The 20,312-nt window shown below is 36.1% G+C and overlaps 1 protein-coding gene across 1 annotated transcript in view; it reads right to left on the bottom strand.

The window, feature by feature from the left end:
• Positions 1-20,312, bottom strand: part of LOC149661311 (uncharacterized) — a 190,939-nt gene that overhangs the window by 169,792 nt on the left and 835 nt on the right. The window lies entirely within an intron of this gene.

The following is a 20,312-nucleotide window of genomic DNA, read 5'->3' as shown; positions in this document are numbered from 1 at the left end:
CCTGTACTTCATTAACATTAACGTGAAAAAAAATAATTAAACACGCCTAAATTAGTTATAGAAAAAAATATACAGATCCGCGTAGCTTCTATAATGGACCAGGCTAAATGGTTTTTTTTTCCTTGTTTGTATAATTGTAAATTGTAATGGACATGATAGGTACAATGTAATAAATATTGCAATTGAAAACCATAACAAAGTTTTAAACCCAGTGTTACCAGGACGTTTGTGAGCTAGAGCTAAGATACTACATACAGAGAGATAAGTTAGCAGGCAGTTCAGTTTGAATCAGTACTTGATTAACTTGTCTCACAGAGGTGATGACAACACTGAACTGAAGTTAAAGACGCTGAGAGAAAGGAGAGGAATTTTCTCTAACCCTTTTAGTGAAAATTAAGTTTCCTTCATACTGGACCGTACAACAGATCATGACGTATTCATAGTTTCCAGGCTAAGACGATTCATACTAATTACACATGGAGGCCAGGCTACTCGTGGACAACAGCGTAGACTATTTTGTCCTCCAAAAAGGGTGGACTCCTTGGGTAAATGGTAAAACTATGTATTGATACAATGTATAAAAACAAACAGAGATTCAATCAATTTTTTTTTGGTAAGAAAATGAAAACTACCTTGAAATTATATGATAATACTGAAACAAAAAAAATTATGAACAGTTTTTAAAAATACATTATTGCAGCAATATTCCGTTTCGTTTTGCCTAGGGCTTTACATTTTTTTTCTTATCGCCGTGTTTGATGTAACAAATCGAATTCGAGTAGTACCGGTTTGGGGGTAAAATTTGCCTTATTAACTTATTTAAAATTTCAAGGACTTTCGCCAGGGCGCTACATTAGTACAAGTTTACCAAATGTTAGCAGTTGCATCCCCTTTAACCTAATATATGGGAAACGTTTCTGATGAGGGTCTTCTTTTCCCCAATATGGTTCGAAGAGCGTCATAAGATCAACGCCCTACATTTTAGAAAATTTATTTATCCATTGGTGAGATATGAAATTCATAAATTATTATCAGGGATAGATTTAATTTTAGAAGTAGGAATGGAGAACGGTTAGTTTTTACTTCAGTTATTTCCGACTCATAGCCCAGTATAGAGTCCCTCCCTCCAACACGTGACGTAACGAAAAGTTTAAATTATCTTATTGGCTCACTTAAACTACGTTTTGATGACGTTGCTGACGGGGACGGCGAAAAATACGTAATTCCTTTTTACCTCTGTCGCTATGACCCTCCCGCCTCTTCTTTCATACCCCCTGTCCCGTGGAAGGGGGTCCGGGACTTTGACGCGCGCCCACGTTACTCTGTTCTCCATTCCTACTTCTAAAATTAAATCTATCCCAGTTATTATATTAAAAATTGTTATGTGAACTAAATACAATAACTGTAACTAATATATATCCAGATAAAGACGATAATTTTGTTAGAAGTGGGAAGAATGAAGATAAATCTTATCTCAGTCTTACGCTATTTATACTAATACATTTTTGGCAATTTATCAATTTAGTTAACGAGGAATTAAGGAGAAAGAGCAAGGGTGCTTGTGCAAAAAAAAAAAAGTATAAACGGGGTCACGACTAACAAAATTACGAAATTATGAAAATTATTGTCATGGCCAAGAGAAACATAGAAAAAAAATATTGATAACAAAACCAAGTACTAAAGAGAATATGTAATTTAAAGAGATAATGAAATTGCCAGGTTACCAATATCGCGTCGAGTCGTTTCGTATTGATAAATAAAATTACATTTAAGTCATAAATAAAATTTATCAAAAAATTTTTATATAGAATTTCTAAGTTTTAACGCTGATTTTTAATTTATAAACCGCTACAGGGAACTGAACCGATTCGAGGTCACGAGAATCAAAGCACCACCACCACGTGGTGCTGCCGGTTGGTAATTGGTTAAATATCCCTGTGAAAGTTTATAAATCAAAAGCCCATCCCACTTTTACATTAATTATTTCTAATTTATCTATATAGTTTTGGTTTATATTAAAAATAATTTGGTTGCAAGGAGTACGAAGGTCAAAATGAATAGGCAATTATATAACATAAATAATTTAGGATATTTCAAGCTTAATTCGTCCAATACGCATTATACTATAATAATATTATGCTTACCAATGTTCACTCTTTAGATTTAAAAAATAAGTAAAGAAATTGTTTAACTTCACTGAACTTTGGGAATGAGATGGATTAACTAAGGAAGTGAAATGTGGGGGGAAAGGAGAGGGGTTATATAATAATAGAGGCGAGATGCGCACGCGAAGATCGTATAAACGAAGAATTTGAATCTCATTATGTTAATCAAACAAAGGCAATTTGAAAAACCTCTCCTGAAGGGGGAAAGTCGTAAAAAATATTTATACTCCAAAACAATCGTTCTATTGTGAGAAATTTTACGTTGAAGAAGAAGAAGGCAATAACCATCTCTCGCGCGTCGCTTAATCACGTGCCCAATTATGCGTGTCTCATTAAGTGACGTCATTAAGGTTAACCAATAAGAAACGGGTATACGCGCGCTATTTAAAAATGAATAAAGCCGCTACGGGGCGATTTGTAAATATTTTTGGGGTCAAATTAATGACGAAATGTTTAGTTGTAAGGGTACTACGAGAAATCAGGAAAAAAATTAAACCAAAATAATACATAAATAAATAGAAAATAAATTATTTGTCTAATAAGAAAGCTTTTAAATGAAAATGAAATTAAGTAATTAAAACTAACGGGGTGGGTTATTCCACGTTTGATTACAGGAAGATATAGGTATTAATCAAATGCCACAGAATATAAAATATTGGCAATATTATCCGCAATATTGCGACATCCGGAGGGATTGATTATAACTCGCGATGAAAAATGCAGATTATTATGTAATTTTACAAAAATTAGCACAATGATAACATAACGCGAGTTTGGAAAAAGTGAAATGACTCGTATCGAGATAGCGTGAGTCCATTTGCGACTTTACCGGAGCATTAAACGAGGGGTTCGACACCAATCTCTACTGTATAATTCACAACGTATCCTAATCAAAATACCATCTACCACCACCAAAAATATGAAAAGATTCGAATCCCTCGATTAAAAGCGCGCGTGCGGTCGTATAATTCACGCCTCATAAAATCATGATTTCCATCATAAATACCAGGTAGAGAGAGAGAGAGAAAAAAAATAAAACGAATTCCAAAAAGGCTCGAGATTGAATTGAATGAATATAAGAGAAGCCGCCTATTTCACGCTCATGATGAACTAACTTTAAATTACTACAGGAAAAAAATTAACGGTAGCAAGGCACCCCCGCGGAGATAGATAGAGAGAGAGAGAGTGAGCACACACCTCAATGAAAACACCCCCGTATCTCCGGAAAGCCATCAAAAATCGGCCAGGCTGAACACCGTAAACGTAAACGTAACTTTTATACTTCATTAAAAATCATTCATAAATTTGTTATGAAAAAATAAAGTGTTTCGCTATGCGGTACTCAAAACTTGGAAGAGAAATACTTCATCTTAAAGCTCAATTACTTCTACGTTTGCTGATATTTGCCAAGTATGATCCCGATAACAGACACACAGACACATCCAGTGTAATACCTCTCCGTGACGTCATCGTCACTTGGAGAGATAAAAAGGGGACAAAAATTAAAGAAATCTTTTTATAAATAAAGGGTTTTTGAAAATTTGGAATTATTCGAAAATTCTAAAAATTTAACGCTAAAAATTTGGAAACTTTAGTTTCTTAATCGTATCTAATGACGTACCAAATTTGTAAAAAAATCGATTGACCCATGGTGCATCACTGGTTGAGATTAAAGATGAATCTCTATACACTCTTTATACAACTTTCATATCCCAACCACTAATGGATATAAACTGTATGTTCTCCCAAAAGAAATAAACATACTATAGGTATACAAGAGATAAACATACTAAGGAAGGGTCAAAGTTCACCGTTAATACTTCTCTCGAGACGACGAACTCTCAGAGAAAGGTCCTCGAAAGAAGAGATAGCTAATAGGTCATATTTATTAGTAAGTCTTGGCGTATACTCTTAGCGGAAAAACTTATTTTTGGCAGCTATGGGCTCCGCTCCTCATTTTTCCTACCTTTCCCTTTGACCATCGCGTCCCAAAGGTGCCAAAAAGGATTTGGACAAGAGAAAAGGTGACCAGCGTTGTCCAGTATCGAAAAACGCGTCGACAGATGACTACCAGGGGATGAGGGGGTGTAAACGAAATAAAAAGGTAGACCCGTAATGAATGGTAAGAGGAGCTAGGGGTAGCGTCTCACGAGATAAAACATAAATCACTCGTTTCTTACTTCTTTCTTTTTATGGCGGGAAAAGGAGCGAGATTTTTGGCGCGCTTTTAAAGAGCCCTACTTACTCATAGACATAAGAAATTATTATAAATCAAACGGAGTACAATCAAGATTAGGCTTAACTAAGTGCTACTACTGAATTTGATAAAGAAATCAAATCACAGGCTCATTAAAACTTTCGAGATGAAGTTTAGCAGAAGTGAGATGAGACCAGAAGTACTGAGCTAACCAAATTCTTCACTCGGCGAAAGTGAATATTCTTGATAACACAAGAACGGTTGGCCCTCTAGTAGCGGTTTCTGAATTTTCCCTCCAAAACGTGAGACGCTCGCGGTGGTAGACGGCCGAACTAGATTCAAGGAGCCGCGTCCGTGTTCGGCCGCTTTAGGTTGAGGGGAAGGGGGTAGGAAATGTTTTTGGAACTCGACCAATTTTGTTCTCAGTAGTGTAGGCGCGTGGGAAGCGGTATAAAATCCTCAAATTTGTTCACTAGTGCTAGAGCCCTTCACTTCTAGTCTCATCTCACTTCTGAGTTTAGCTATCTATGGAGAGTTGTTAGAGTGAGAGAGAAAGGGGTGGGAAATTTTTTCTTTCTCTCTTTTTGGTGGTAAGGTGAAAAGACACTCGACGAACGGCATGTTGCTCGTGGTTTCAGACAATCCAACGTCTTAAAATTAATCGCTTTCTTACGGTTAAGTCAGGCGACCACCTTTTAAGCCTACGTTTCCGGCTTTCCCTCAACATTTCTTTAGGGGATTTTTAGGCTTAACAGTTGGCCTAAAGCGAGTAAAGAATCTATGCCTATTTATTCAAACAATTTTAAGCCAAATAAAAAAATATTTACGAGTGTATAATTAGCCCATTATAAAATCTATTTCACGAACCTTAAGAAAGTATTTTGAAATCTATTTAATCTTTCGAGTTGTTTTCGTATTCCGAAATTATCTTTCTTTTTCAATTTTTGGCTAACCCTATTTTACTTTTAAAGAGACAGTTACTATTCAAACTTTGGTGGTAAACAACGAAAAGGCAGAACATTTTCCTAAACAATAAGTTTTCAATATTTAAAAAAAGAAAAAAGAACTTAGGCAATCGAGGGATCAAAAACGGGGTGCGTAAATAAATTGGGTTCTATTTTATGCTATGGTCGTCCGTCTTTAAACTGCATTCGAGGCGAATAACAAATGATGTTATTGTAAAGGGCGCCAGACTGGAACGCATTCATATTTAATGCAAAAACATTCTACAACAAACACGTATACTCCAGCTGTTTATGTAAGTTATAACTCCTAGCAAGGATATTTTGAAATCGAAAAAAAGAAAAAGAAAAAAAATTTACGTAAAGTGCCTTGTTTCGAACTTATGAATAAAAACGTGATGCCCTAAAGGTTTGAATTCAAAGAAAAATTGGCCATGTAAAATAGAGTGGACCTTTTCCAAATATAAATTCAGAACACGTGATTCGGTTTCTCCAATTCCAATTCCGAAAAACAAAAATATTTGATTTTATTGCATTGGAAAAAAATTTAATAATCCCATTTTTTATTTCCTGAATATTTAACCAAATCTTTACGATAACTTCTAAGAAACAACTTGATTATTTCAAACCCATACCAAGAAGTGATATCTAGTTTATTTATTAGGGAGAAGGCATAATTTCACCAGCTTTATCTCCAGTCCAAACGTAGGTCCGGAGTTAATCCCCGCCGCCTCTAAATTGCAACCAGCCAGCATCTCATTGGTTCTTGAAAATTCACGTCAGCGCGACGCGAATGACGAAAATTACTTATTATTATTTTACTGGGACTGTGGCGCGCGAATACTTAAGCATCTTATAACTTCTCCCTAATAAGCTAGATATCACTTCTTGCCCATACCACATGCAGAAACAACTGGTATTCTATTTGCTAAACCGCCCTACACGTTGTAACCAACAGCGGTAGAAACAATTTAAAATATAAACATTTGACTGTCGAAAAAGTAAGTAACCCAATATTAGGATCGTCAAAAAAAAATACCCATGAAATATAAAACCTAAACAAGACTACGGGAGGAAAATAATCCTGTAGATACTACTAGCATTGTCTTTTTAAAAGAGGAACTGAACTGTCTGACTGAGAAGCGAAAGCTCAGGGGCCAAATAAAAGAAGTTGCGAGACGGTATAGGAGATTTGGGGATGGGAGTTTGAATCTTGCTTCGTCAATAAGGATTTGGTCAAAGAACGGAAGACGATTCCTCAGACTTTTAGTTATAAAGTCGAGGAAGAAAACTGTTCAATTAAATACCGTTAATAGGTTTGAAGTTACGGTGGGTGGTGTGTATAATATCCCACCTACCCGGTTTCTCCTCTTCCTCGCATCTTCACTATTACCACTTAAAACGTGATCAAAGGAGAAAAAAGAAGCTCAGGAGCAAAAGATGAGAGAGAAGGCAAACGGAAGAACGAAAAACTATAATCACTTTCAATCTAGGAAGGGATTTCTCTTTTCCTCTCAGTCATAAACTGATTTTCATATAAATTTCGGTGTAGGATATTTAAGGAGGTTGAAATTATATACTCGTAATTTTATAAACAAAATTATTTTTATAAACAAAATTATATCATATCTAGCACAAGATTGTTTACAGAACTCTAGAGTTTTGCACCAAGATCAAAAATATCAAATTTGTAAAAAAAACCTCAAATATAAATTATATTATAAGTAAATCTGACTGACCAACGGTCACCACACGTTTTCATTGTCTAAATAACAAAACTGAACAATTTTCGAAAGAAACAGTCTAAGGACGGGATGGGATCCATTTATTTTTCAAGATAAATTTATACCAGGTCTAAATACTATCTCAACGATATTCCATGGCAACTTACTGCAGATACTTTCCAACTTCGGACCATGGTCAAATCTGATCTTGGGATAAAAATGCGTCCTGTACGATCAGGGTTTTTGGAGTGGGAGATAATCTTTCATCCGACTTTATTTTTTGTGGGTCTAAAATGGGAAAAAAATCCTAAAGAGGAACTTAAGCACAAGGGAAGAATCGAGGGGGTAATACAGGATACAGTATCCAATCGCGATGGGGGTAGGGATGAGGGGGGGGGGTAGACTTTAATCTTATCGATTTAGATGCATTCAATAAGCGCGCGAGATCCTATATCTTCTTGGGAGTAAAATTGGTTTGGGATACAATATATACTATTATACAAAGTATGCCTATATATGAAAGCGGGAAATGTTTAAATTCAAAATTTTGAATTGGGAAAAATAAAAGAATAAGGTATCCATACACGGGGTTGCCACGGAATTTTCAGAACCAAATTCCCTGACTTTTTCAGGTTTTCCATGACCTTTTTCTGAGATTTTCCCTGACCTTTTAAGGCGAAAGGGTACATGTTTACAGCACGTTTTAAGTGCTTATGATTAAATTAACTCTCTACACTAAGTTTTCCAATGTATTTGTTGCACCAAAATTATAAAGAAACATTTTAACTATAAATAACAGTTTAAGAGATTTTTTAAAGGCATCAATTACTTTATAAAAACAATTCTAGACATTTTTAAGGATTGCTCTAGAGTTTTCTGTGTTAAGAGAGGATGAGGAGAAACTTTCATTACTCTTTCAATACAGACTTATCACCAGAAATTTTACCCACTAAAATCAGATTCCCTGACTTTGCTGAAAATTTTAAAATCCCCTGCCTTTTCGGCCCATTTTTAAATTCCCTGACTTTTCCAGGTTTTCCTTGACCCGTGGCAACCCTGCATCCTGTATTTATTGAAACCTAGCTAGTAATAAGCACTAAAATCTTGTTAACTTTGTAAATAAGTAAAAGTTTACCACATGGGATCAAGGCTACATTCAATCTCCAGCAAGCAGTAGAATAAACATAAAATGGACGATAACTTCTGTCGAATTTAATTCATTCCTAACCCATAATACCACAAATTAAAACAGGAAAAACGTAATATTGACCCCAAGGGCAAATTATAATAATGGTTTAAACTTTAGAATAACAGATTGAATCTAAGCATGATGGCATAGCCCCAGCACTCACTCAATCCTTAAGCTACAAGAAAGAAGAAAAGCTAAAGCTAAAGCTAAAGCACATTCTTTTTATTCTAAGGAAATTATAAACCCCCGGTACGTAACGCTTCTCTGCTTAAAACAAAGGCCAGTAGCGCCCCCTACCCCTTATAAGACGAAATACGAAGAAACCCATGCAACTTCACCCTCACAACACAGGCCTTTATTTTTAGCATCCTCAAAGCTGGACCAGAGAGTGGACTGCCTGCAACGTCCGAAACACCACAATCCCCCACACACACCCAGAAAAGAAAAAATCGCCTTATTTTTTACACTACCGGCATCGAATGTAAGAGTATCCAATTTCGACGATTCCATTGCGTCTAAAATAGGGAGGTTGGTCAAACATTGCCGGACTGGTCAGCCTGCCTCTCTTCCCCCAACGAATGCCTGGAGGTTTTTTTTTCAAAGGGGGGGGAAGGTTCATATACTACACACTACCCAAGGAAGCAAGCTTCGGCCATCACTAGAGGGGGAGGTCACTTTAGGAGGGGGGAAAGAAAGGGAATACTCATTTCAACTGACCAGTCACGTTCAAGAAGGGGAGTGGAGGTTCAAAGTAAAAAAATATATATATAAGAACCTGAGAAGGATGCTGAGGGGTTTGTGGGTGAGATGAGGGTTAAAATAAAGCGGGAACCGGAAAACGGGGGAGCAAGAGGGGGCTAGGAAAAGTTTCTAATCAATACTACCCCCCCTCCCCCTTCTTCTATATTGACCAAATCAAGGACCCACTAGTCTCTGTCGGATGGTGCATGGAATTTTTCGAATGAAAATATAAAAAAAATAAGGATGGAACAGTACCCCCCCCCCTTCATGCCCCAAGGGGGAAGGCGTGGATATCATCTTAGATTTTGACCCTCCCATCATATCTCCAGCCTCTTAGAATCCATTCCCAAGACGTTTTGATACAGATTCGAATTACAAAAATCTGATTACAAAAATACTGGTTGACGAAAAAATTTCTACTAAATGTCGACTTCTCTTTAAAACTCCAGGTGTCAAATGAATTATAAGGAACTAATTTGTGTATACGGGAGTCTAAAATTAGTTTGAATATTAATTAAAATTAAATAAATTCTGAATAGTAAAGAAGTGTATGGTATTGGTAAAGCGTTCTGGCTTTATCGATAGACCAATCTGATATAAGGAGGGAGATAGCACGGTTTAAACTTGACCAAACTAAAAAATACCTTACTTGGCACGAAGTGTGAAGTAAAAGATGTGAAATTCGTAAAATTGGTCCATATATAGTTAGAATGGGAATAACTAAATAAAGAAAGAATAAATAAATGAAAGTCTGATGGAGAAATTTCATTTGCAAGGATTCTTCTCTTGAAATATATCTACTGGTGAAATAGGTTTCGCCTGCCTTCAAAATAAAGCCATAAGTAACATATCTATAAGTATGCCCAATTGTTCCTATTGTAAATGTTAAATTATAGACGATATTGGTCAGCTTGGACTGTCCAATAAAGTATAGTAGATTTTTCTTGTACCTCCAAACTCTAATATTTTTAAATTCCAATATTTAAAACCAACAAATTGTAGTAGTATCAACCCAATTTTTATTTGAATAAAAGTCATTCTTTTTCTTTGCACGTTACTTATGATTGGAGTTTATATATATAGGTATCGTAAGAGGCTGAGAGATGGAAGCTCGAGCCTATGTCCGAAATTCTTGGGATGCAATACTATAAAAAAAGAGGGAGGGAGTCTAAGAGAATCATGACTATGGAATAGCGGGACGCTTTTTCGCGCCTCCTTGGAATATCGCCCTCTTTCTCTTCCACCATCCGCTCTTTCTCTGGGATGGAAGAGGCTGAGGAGTAAGAGATGATGGGGGAATAAGATAGTAGAGAAAGATGCGGGCTTCAAGAATTACCGGTTTTACGGTATCATTGATTACAGACCTTACACAATCGACTACGTCCAGGGTGAACTTACCCTCCATACACCCTATATCGGCATATATGGGGTGCCCTCCATCTCTCTCCCGATCAAATTGTACATACTCTTGAACCTCCCTCCCCCAATGCACATACTTCCACTTAAATTTAGAGTCGAGTTCGCACGTAGATATAAATATTAATTTCGATGTTTAGTCAAATGTGATCTCGATAAAAGAGCTATATTTTGATAAATTTGATGCTAAACTAAATTAAGTCAAAAATATAGGATACTATAGGACCTTTAAAGAAATTATAGGATACTACAGGGCAGGTTCAAAAATATAGGATACTACAGGGCAGGTTCAAAAATATAGGATACTACAGGGCAGGTTCAAAAATATAGGATACTACAGGGCAGGTTCAAAAATATAGGATACTACAGGGCAGGTTCAAAAATATAGGATACTACAGGGCAGGTTCAAAAATATAGGATACTATAGGACCTTTCATGAAATTATAGGATAATATAGGCCAGGCTCAAAAATATAGGATTTTATAGGAATTATAGGACCGCTGAGCTCTATGAAGTAAGCAAAATTATGGATATAAAACGATTGAAGCACCCTCCTGGTCAGAAAAAGAAGATCAATGTATTAAGGGTCAGGTAAATGACTATCACGCGTCTTAGCCCCCCTTCAACGGGGGATGCCCAATATACATATCCTGCCACGATTCTCGGCCGCACCACGGAGGAAGGAAGGCATCAGCACCTAGAACCTTGTCTGGAGAACATCCCCAATTTCGGCTGGTCGGTCGGGGGTCGGGGAAAAACTAGAGGGGTACAACCCCCTATGATAAAATATGGCCCTTCTATAATCCCCCCTATACTCTTTTACCATCAGTGAAGGGGGTCGAATGAATATGTACAAGCTAAGCAAGCCGCAATGGTGTAGGTTACTACCTATGGCCTCTTCAATATTCCAAATGTGAAGGAAGCGCGGGCTATAAGGTTAAGGCTAAGGCAAAAAAGGGAGCGTGCAGTCAGCGATGCTATTTCAGGGCTTCTTCTGTCTTATTCCACTTTTAACCCCTAGAAAAAAATCAAGGTTCTCGGCTATTTTTGGTACCAGAGGTCAAAGTTCAAAACCTGTTTCTCTCACTTTCCAAAATGTTTCGCGTCCTATAGTGAAACTGGCATTCTCGCATTTATTCTTGGTAATAGCAGGGATTTAATTTTAGAAGTAGGAATGGAGAACGGTTAGTATTTACTTCAGTCCGACTCATAGCCCAGTATTGAGCCCCTCCCTACAACACGTAACGAAAAGTTTAAATTATCTTATTGGCTCACTTAAACTACGTTTTGATGACGTTGCTAACGGGGACGGCTAAAAATACGTAATTCCTTTTTACCTCTGTCGCTATGACTCACTTCTTCTTTCATACCCCTCCGTCCCTTGGAAGGGGGTCCGGGAATACTCTGACGCGCGCCCAGATTACTCTGTTCTCCATTCCTACGTTTAAAATTAAATCCATCCCTGGTAATAGGCATTAACGAAGTCGTTAAGAAAACATTTTCCACTTCAAGGGTACGGAGAGCTAGCTAGGGTTCATGTAAAGGTTTGCCTCTCTTGTTTAAGGGTATTTCTCTGTCTGTTATTCGAATGTAGGGAAAGGGTCAGCACGGAGGAGGGTTGTTCTGATGGCGATTTACATTAGAGCCGACTTGCGGAAAGTGCTTGACTGGCCATATTTCATTTCGAAACCCGAGCAGAACCTTAGGAAGGGCCGGCAACTGGCCCCGAATAAAAAAGGGCCGTAGAGAAGGGAGAAAAGTTAGCTTTTTCTCTCTCTTATTCTGGAATTGGGAATTCGTACTTTGGTAGTCAGCCTTAGACCTCGTTGCATATATTGGGTTAACTTGGTTTTATCTCCTAGGCTATTTTTCTCAGACTTCTATGTCTAGTTTATACAAACCGAACCGCTCAAGTGTTGTGGGAAGTTAGGAACAGGGGGAGAGGGTACAGGACCACTCAAAAAATTTAGGAATCGATATAGATGGGCCACTCTAAAATTTCGGAATCAAAATAGTTCAAGTATTCTTATTGAAACCCTAATCCAGGATTTTCTCAGATAAAAATTACCCAATTTTTCTGAGGTTTCCATCCAATTACATTTAAATTTCTTGTAAATTTTGGGGCCAATTTTCAACTATTCCGACGTCATACACCTACAGTCTCAAATTCTCCAATAATTATAACACTCATCCCCAAAATGGCCCCGCTTCCTAAATCCCTATTCTACACTACCTACTACCTACGAGACCTGGGACACAAACTTGAATGCCAATTTGTTAAAAATAATTAATAATAACTCGTTGCACTTTATAGAATTTCATTTCCGTGAGCTAAATTATCGATAAGCATCTCCTTTACGCGGATTAAGAGAGGAACCAGCCCAAAAATCCCTTAAAAATCACTTAGAATCGTTCAATCATTTTTCTATCTATAAAGGAAACATTGGCATTCTTGAAAGCGGGACTAGAGGCGCCATCTACAATGAGCTTGACGTATCAAAATACCGAGGCAAGCGCATCAGAACCCCTTTAAGCTATTTTAAACCAGTATTATTTAATGAAAAACAACCAAACTCGCCTCAAAAATGGCAAAAATTCATCGGAATTAGAATTTTAAAAACTACAGAGGGGGGCCTCTTCCTCGAATAAATTCAATAAAAAAACGCGACCAAGCAAAGCGGCGGGGACATTTAAGCTTCGAGTCATTATATAAAACACAGGCCGCGCCGTGTTAGAATTGTTATAGTGGCTAAGTTTAATTTCCACCCTAAACGGGACCTCAACCAAGTCGAGCTTTAAGGGGGACACTCAAATGGTGCTGAAATGCATGCAGTCGTTTGGAAAACACTTCAGTCGTTATAACAACTTAATTTAACTAATATTCCATATCGGTAGCTTTTTCCACGAATGTCTCAGCTAACTTTTAATAATCGGTCATAGCGTGAGTCCCTTAACCCTTTTCAAACCTGGGGGAAGTACTATAGGGTTAAGCAGAACAAGATGGTCAAACACCAGATTCTTTTACCCGTGACCTTGGAAAAGGGTCCATTTACCATGAGGGTAAAATCCAAGTATGCAATAAATCGGTAATACTTAGTAAATTACTGACACATCTCTTTGCATAGACTGTAACCAGGGATAGATTTAATTTTAGAAGTAGGAATGGAGAACAGAGTAATCTGGGCGCGCGTCAAAGTGACGGACCCCCTTCCATGGGACGGAGGGTATGAAAGAAGAGGCGGATCATAGCGACAGAGGTAAAAAGGAATAGCTTATTTTTAGCCATCCCGTCAGCAACGTCATCGAAACGTAGTTTAAGTCAGCCAATAAGATAATTTAAACTTTTCGTTACGTATTGGAGGGAGGTGCTCTATACTGGGCTATGAGTCGGAATAACTGAAGTAAATACTAACCGTTCTCCATTCCTACTTCTAAAATTAAATCTATCCTGATTACGCTAACAAACATTTTGATAGAAAATTCCTTAAAAAGTTTTGAAAACAAAAAACAACCCTCAATTAACATTTGAGTATCCCTTTGAGTATTTTAGCATGGATATATTCAAGTGAGTTATTTATTCCCCTTTGCCAAGATTGAGGCCTCATGATGGGGACTGACTAAAAACTACATAGCATAACCCGAGCCAAAAAAACTAAAACGTACAAAATAAAATATATTCAGAAAAATCCCCAAGGGGCGAAAAAAATATTTCAAAATACCTAATTTTTTTCCGGGATAATTAATTATTCAAATTTTTTTAAATATAATTAAATATTATTTCCTTTAAACGTGATTTAATTAAGCGAATAGAAAAATATATGTATTAACTTACTTCATACTTATTTTCAATAGGTTTCCACCAAAATTAAAATTATAATTTTTATTTTACAAACAATTTCCTCAAATAGAAAGTTCGCGAAAAAAATAGGCTCTCTTGAAGTCGAAAAAAATATTAATATCAATTAAAGTGTTATTTGTATTAAATTAAATTGAATTGCTATTTCTGGTGACTAATTCTTATTGGTTAAAGTTATCAAAAATTATTTATTTGCTTAGTAATATATGGTCAACCCTTAGATTAAATTCTGAACCGATTAATTGATAATTGTATGGGAATTTATAGTCATTAAATAGCTTAAACAAATTAAATCTTGAATTTTTTTATCAAACTGAATAAATAATATTGAAAATATAGTTTAACCTCGTTATGTTCCCCGAGTGCAATTCAACACCAAGAACATTAAGTTCATAAGATATATTTCATAACTTTGTGACTTTGTCACTGGCTATTGGCTAATGAGAGCTTGTCATAAAGTGACGTAGATGAAACGTCATAGATTCTAGTAAAGCCACGCCTGGTGAGGCGCTGTCAATGCAGACTAAAAAGGAAGATGGACTACAAAAATAACCACGTGTAGTCAATTCTCGCCTCCGTCGTTCTCGAACTAACTCGAGCTGTAAGTCTCTCAGAAGCATTACGAAGTATAGGTAGTGTGATACTTTTAGAACATATATTATAAACTTATGAAAAAATAAAAAAAATTAAACACGTTAATTTCGTGACCCTTCCCAAGATGCTAAACTAATACATACCACTTCTGTTCAATTTATTAATTTCTTAGTTAAACATATTCAACTCTTGTAAATAATTTTAACCCCAGATGAGAGTGGGTTCTAGAATTTTTATTAGAAATTCGAATACCAAGCCTAAGCCCCCTTAAACTTCAACGCTTAGAAACAATTAAACATTAATGCACTTAAATACGGCGTTAATAATGCAAATTAGGTCAACGTTTAACGTTATAACTTGCAAATACAAGCGAGAACGTGACGCATCTACATCATTTCTCTTCGTAACGTCCCCCGCTCAACCAAAAAAAAAAAAATAATTCAAAAAACTGTCTTCTTAGTTGACCTTATTTATCGTTTACGCAAATCTCTTTTGCCGCAACATTTTTGGATTATAAAAAATATATATAAAAAACTTCTAATAGATACAAAAATATATTACTACATAATTTACTCTTTATAGCGTAAAGGTGTGTGAAATCAGGGATAGATTTTATTTTCGAAGTAGGAATGGAGAACGGTTAGTATTTATATCAGTCCGACTCATAGCCCCTCCCTCCAACACGTAGAGAAAAGTTTAAATTATCTTATTGGCTCACTTAAACTACGTTTTGATGACGTTGCTGATGGGGACGGCGAAAAATACGTAACTCCTTTTTACCTCTCTCGCTATGACCCGCCTCTTCTTTCACACCCCCTCAGTCCTGTTGAAGGGGGTCCGGGACTTTGATGCGCGCCCAGATTACTCTGTTCTCCATTCCTACTTGTAAAATTAAATCTATCCCTGGTTTTACAAAATTTATAAAGTCAAGAAGTGTTATATACGCCTTCCTGACTTACTAAAAACACGAAACTTTTCGCGATGGAAAGTTAACAGTTACGGTGCATTTTCTTTACGCAACTATTTATCAGTTCTTCGAATTCGGGGTTAAGCCTAGTTAACGCGTGTTTAGAAGCCTCAATATGCATTAATTGTTTATCAAAAAGTACGAGTAGTAAAGTTTTTTTGGGGGTAAGAATTTTTATCTCTTGGTTTTTTTTTATATACACGCCAGGCATTTCTGTGTAGAAATATCCTACATTTTGCTTAAAATGTAGGATTTCTTTTTTCTCTAGAATAACGACAAGGTCGTTTTGGAAATATACTCAAACCGGGAAATGCAAAAGGGGGAGGGGGGAAGAATGATTACATAAACTAGAATTTACAAAAAGTATCTCTAATGACATTAAATCCCAATTTGATTAAAGAAGTACAAATAATAGAAATTTCGCAAAATCGGTTATCCAATGAAATAGGCCTACGGTTTGGGGGTGAAACTTCAGAGATTAAAATCTGTACCGTTGTACTAGGCCTACACCTAATTGTAATTGTTACAAAGAAAAAAAAAATCGGCCTATATTTTGAAGCTTAATTACATAATAATTAGGATTTGGGTTAAGTGTCAAGCCAAAGAGGAATAGATAATCTTACTGTTTTGTTAATTACGGTTAAGTTTTGAAGTCATAGAGTTACAATTAATTGTGATTAACAGGCTTAGAATCATTTAAATACATTAAAACTAAGCCCTTCATAGAAATTTAATTTCCCGCAAATATACGAATGATGTCAATCTGCCAAACTCTTGGGCATAATTTACCGTAGATAATCTTATTGTTAATTACGGTTAAGTTTTTAAGTCATAGAGTTACCAGTTTTTAAGTCATAGAGTTACCAGTTTTTAAGTCATAGAGTTACCAGTTTTTAAGTCATAGAGTTACCATTGATTGTGATTAACAGGATTAAAATCATTTAAATACATTAAAACATTATTAGCCACACAAATTAGCTTTTAATTCCCCGCAAAAAATGCAGGTAACGTAACAATTAATTAAGTTAATCATATTATTTAAAAATAAATTCTAAATTTACCATCTTCCCCATAATTACTAACTAAACAAGTACTTATTTTCAAAAATAAAATAAAAGATACATATTTAAAAATTATTCGAACCTTTCCCGGAAATAATTAAATCCATGCGGCATCCATAAACGTCCTTCAGTTTGACCACAAATTAAAATTTAAAAAAAAAGTAAATTAAACCCGTAACTTCTTTCGAAAAAATATTGAGAAAATGCTTTCAATCTACATCGTTGCCCGTAACTACAAAGTTTGATAAAAAAAATGAATATTCTTGTTTTTAATTCAACGGCGCTAGGGTAGAGAGAGAGAGATTGGGGGGAAAGGAAAAAGACAATTTTTTTTTCTCATTTGAAAGTTGAACGTAATTTCGTATAGATATAATAAATGTATATATATATATATATACATCTTAGCGAATCTGTGAATACTACATCGTTCAAAAAATCTTCCAAGAGATTTAATTAATCGTTTCTGATATCGATGGCGTCCCCTATCGACACAAATTTCCACCCATTTTGCCTTCAAAAAAAAAAAAAAAAAGTTCGCCCTTTGTACTCAGGCGTCAACTTTTTTTAGCTCATCGCTATACAGGCGTATAGTTATAATAAATTATAGCCGCGATTACGAGCCGGTTAATATAGTTGCGAACGCCGTTTATACATATGTATATGAAGGTATATATGTATATTAATATATAAATATATATATATAAAGAAAAAGGAACGAGGCGATATTTCGAAAATGTAGATTAGGGGAAAACATATTACGTAAAATAAAACTACTTGACCCTGATTCCCTAAACTTGAAATACTAATTTGGTAATAAGCTTAATTCTTGCACGAAATTTCGTTAAATATTTTAAGGTTTTGATAAAGTAAAGTTGGGGTTTTTTTATATTAGTAGTATTATAGTTTAAAGTTTAAGTTTTGCTGCTCTATTTCGAATTTTTAATGAATTTTCTTCTTTGTTTAATCGAAAAAGCATATGAAATAATGAATATAGTATTTGGAAGCATGTTTCTACCTACAATATCGGGGATAGATTTAATTTTATAAGTAGGAATGGAGAACAGAGTATTGTGGGCGCGCGTCAAAGTCCCGGACCCCCCTTCCAAGGGACGGGGGTATGAAAGAAGAGGCGGGTTATAGCGACAGAGGTAAAAAGGAATAAGGTATTCTTCGCCCTCCTCGTGAGCTACGTCATCAGAACGTGGTTTAAGTGAGCCAATAAGATAATTTAAAATTTTCGTTACGTATTGGAGGGAGGGGGCTCTATACTGGGCTTGAGTCAGACTGAAGTAAACACTAACTGTTCTCCATTCCTACTTCTAAAATTAAATCTATCCCTGGTAAAACCTTGAAAAAGCCTAAAAAATTTCCCTAAAATTCAACCTCGCAACCAAAAGAAGCCACAACTACCTCCAAATTACTTTTGACCCCAAAGAAGAAACCCACAACAAATCATCCCATCAATATTTGGAATAAAAAAATTCCCACAACGAAAACAATCCTGAGAGAATAGCAGCACCACAAACACCCCCCTCCCCTCCCCCTGGATCTAAAAATGGGCGCCAAATATCTCCCCCATCCCGGGTTGCTTGGACAAATTCATGCTAAACTATAATAACGGAATAAATTTGGAGAAAATCGTGCGTTGGCATTTTTGATTATTCCGAGATAGGAACCAAAACCAAAAGCCCCCCCCCTGGACCCCCAAAACATTCTTTCGCGCCCAAAGTAGAGTCGAAATGGCTCACTATACTTTTCTTTCAGGGGGCAACACCACCAAGAAAAGAAAGAAAAAAAACTTTTATAATGTAAAAACGATTGCGAACGTCAGAAGCTTATGGAGATAAAATGTTTCAATCGCAAATAGAAACCGCTTAAAGCCACAAAACTTTTCCCCCAAGAAACCCCCTCCCCCCCGTTATTCTTACATAGGATTACTAGATAGAAATCCATAAATTGGAGTAAAATGTAAAATACTGTATGGAGTTTTTAACATTGATTTATTTAATTTTCAAAGTTGTCAGTTTTATGTTTTTGCAAGTCTTTAAAAGCCTTTGCGCAGGGTTCATATAACTTTTGGATAACCGATTTTCATGGTTTTTCAAGGGTCAATACCATCTCAATAACGGGAGAGAGTATAGAGTAATTTCTTTCCCATATACGGCAACGTCATAGCCCTCTATCTCTTACCTTAGTGATATCCCCCCCTCCCCTTCCCTTCCGGGGGCAAATAGTATTCTCTAGTACAAAGTTGCCCCTAACGTAGGGGATACACAGTTCACTCCCCCTCTCAACCGAAATTACTCTATCTTTTATCTTTTAGTTGAAGCAGCCCATTTATAAAATTCTCGCGAGTTTCCCCGAATTTAAAAGTTTTGACTGAAATATGATTGTTAAAATATTTTACTTCAAATTGTGGGTTTCTAGCGCGCGTAAAAAATATACGGGACATTAAGAGGGGAGCTTGGCAATCCAATATTGGATAAAACTAGGAATATTTCCCTGGAAATAAGAGTTTTTGGCTACCTATAGGACATTCAAACGGTCTTTTTCCCCGCGCTGTTTAATACATAAACGATTTTGCCACTCGCGAATTGGAATTCTTCTTGAATTCCAAAAGACGTGATAATCGACTTGAAGACAAAAAGGAAGGGGCTATAAAAATAATTCAACCTGACGTTACACCCGTTATATTCCCTGTTGCCGACAGTTTTTACATTCACTTGGAATGAAATTGTTTCGAGCTTTAAAGTTTTTTGATGGCATAGTTTTAGGTTTTTACGGACGTTAACAAAACAAATTTGCATAATTTCTGTATTTAACATAAACTTAGTTAGTACCACTGAGATAATACGTACGTTGTCAAACTAAGCAAAGTTCCATAAAGAAATTTGCTTAGGCCTAAATTTATCCATTTCGTGAGGACATAAGGCTATAAAAACACATTTCCCTTATTTGCCTATTCAATTTAACGATCTGAAAGTTAGAGGTACTAATATCCTTCATAACAGTATGCTAAAAATACCTCGATCTAAATTGTCCTAAACATGTAGCGCAAACGCGAAGTGTATATTAACAGTCCCTCCCCCCCCCCTCCAATTCAAGTCTTAAAACGCACAAAGTATATATTGCAAATGCAAACCATGGTTACTTTAAGAGTATGACAAATGCCTTGTCACGAAATACTTAGATTAAAAAAAAAATACAATATAGAGTTGGCTACCCTAATACAACAGTGTACATTATATTTGTATTTTCTAACGAAGTCTTGATGCCCCACAAGGCCCAAATTTAAATTAAAAGTAGCGCGAAAACACTAGGTAAACAAACCAATGCATCTCCCGTCCCTAGATTGTCACGTGTCCCACAGTAAGTTTCCCGCCTTTTCTGGAATTCAAGCCTCGTTTTTATCTTGTACTAGAAAGGATCTCTCTCTCTCT

Source organism: Phalangium opilio, unplaced genomic scaffold, assembly GCF_054372755.1.
Source record: "Phalangium opilio isolate 3A_F unplaced genomic scaffold, DU_Popi_V2 ptg000070l_1, whole genome shotgun sequence".
NCBI lineage: Eukaryota > Metazoa > Arthropoda > Arachnida > Opiliones > Phalangiidae > Phalangium > Phalangium opilio.
The sequence above is the reverse complement of the archived record's forward strand: the minus strand, read 5'-3'. Positions and strand labels throughout refer to the sequence as shown.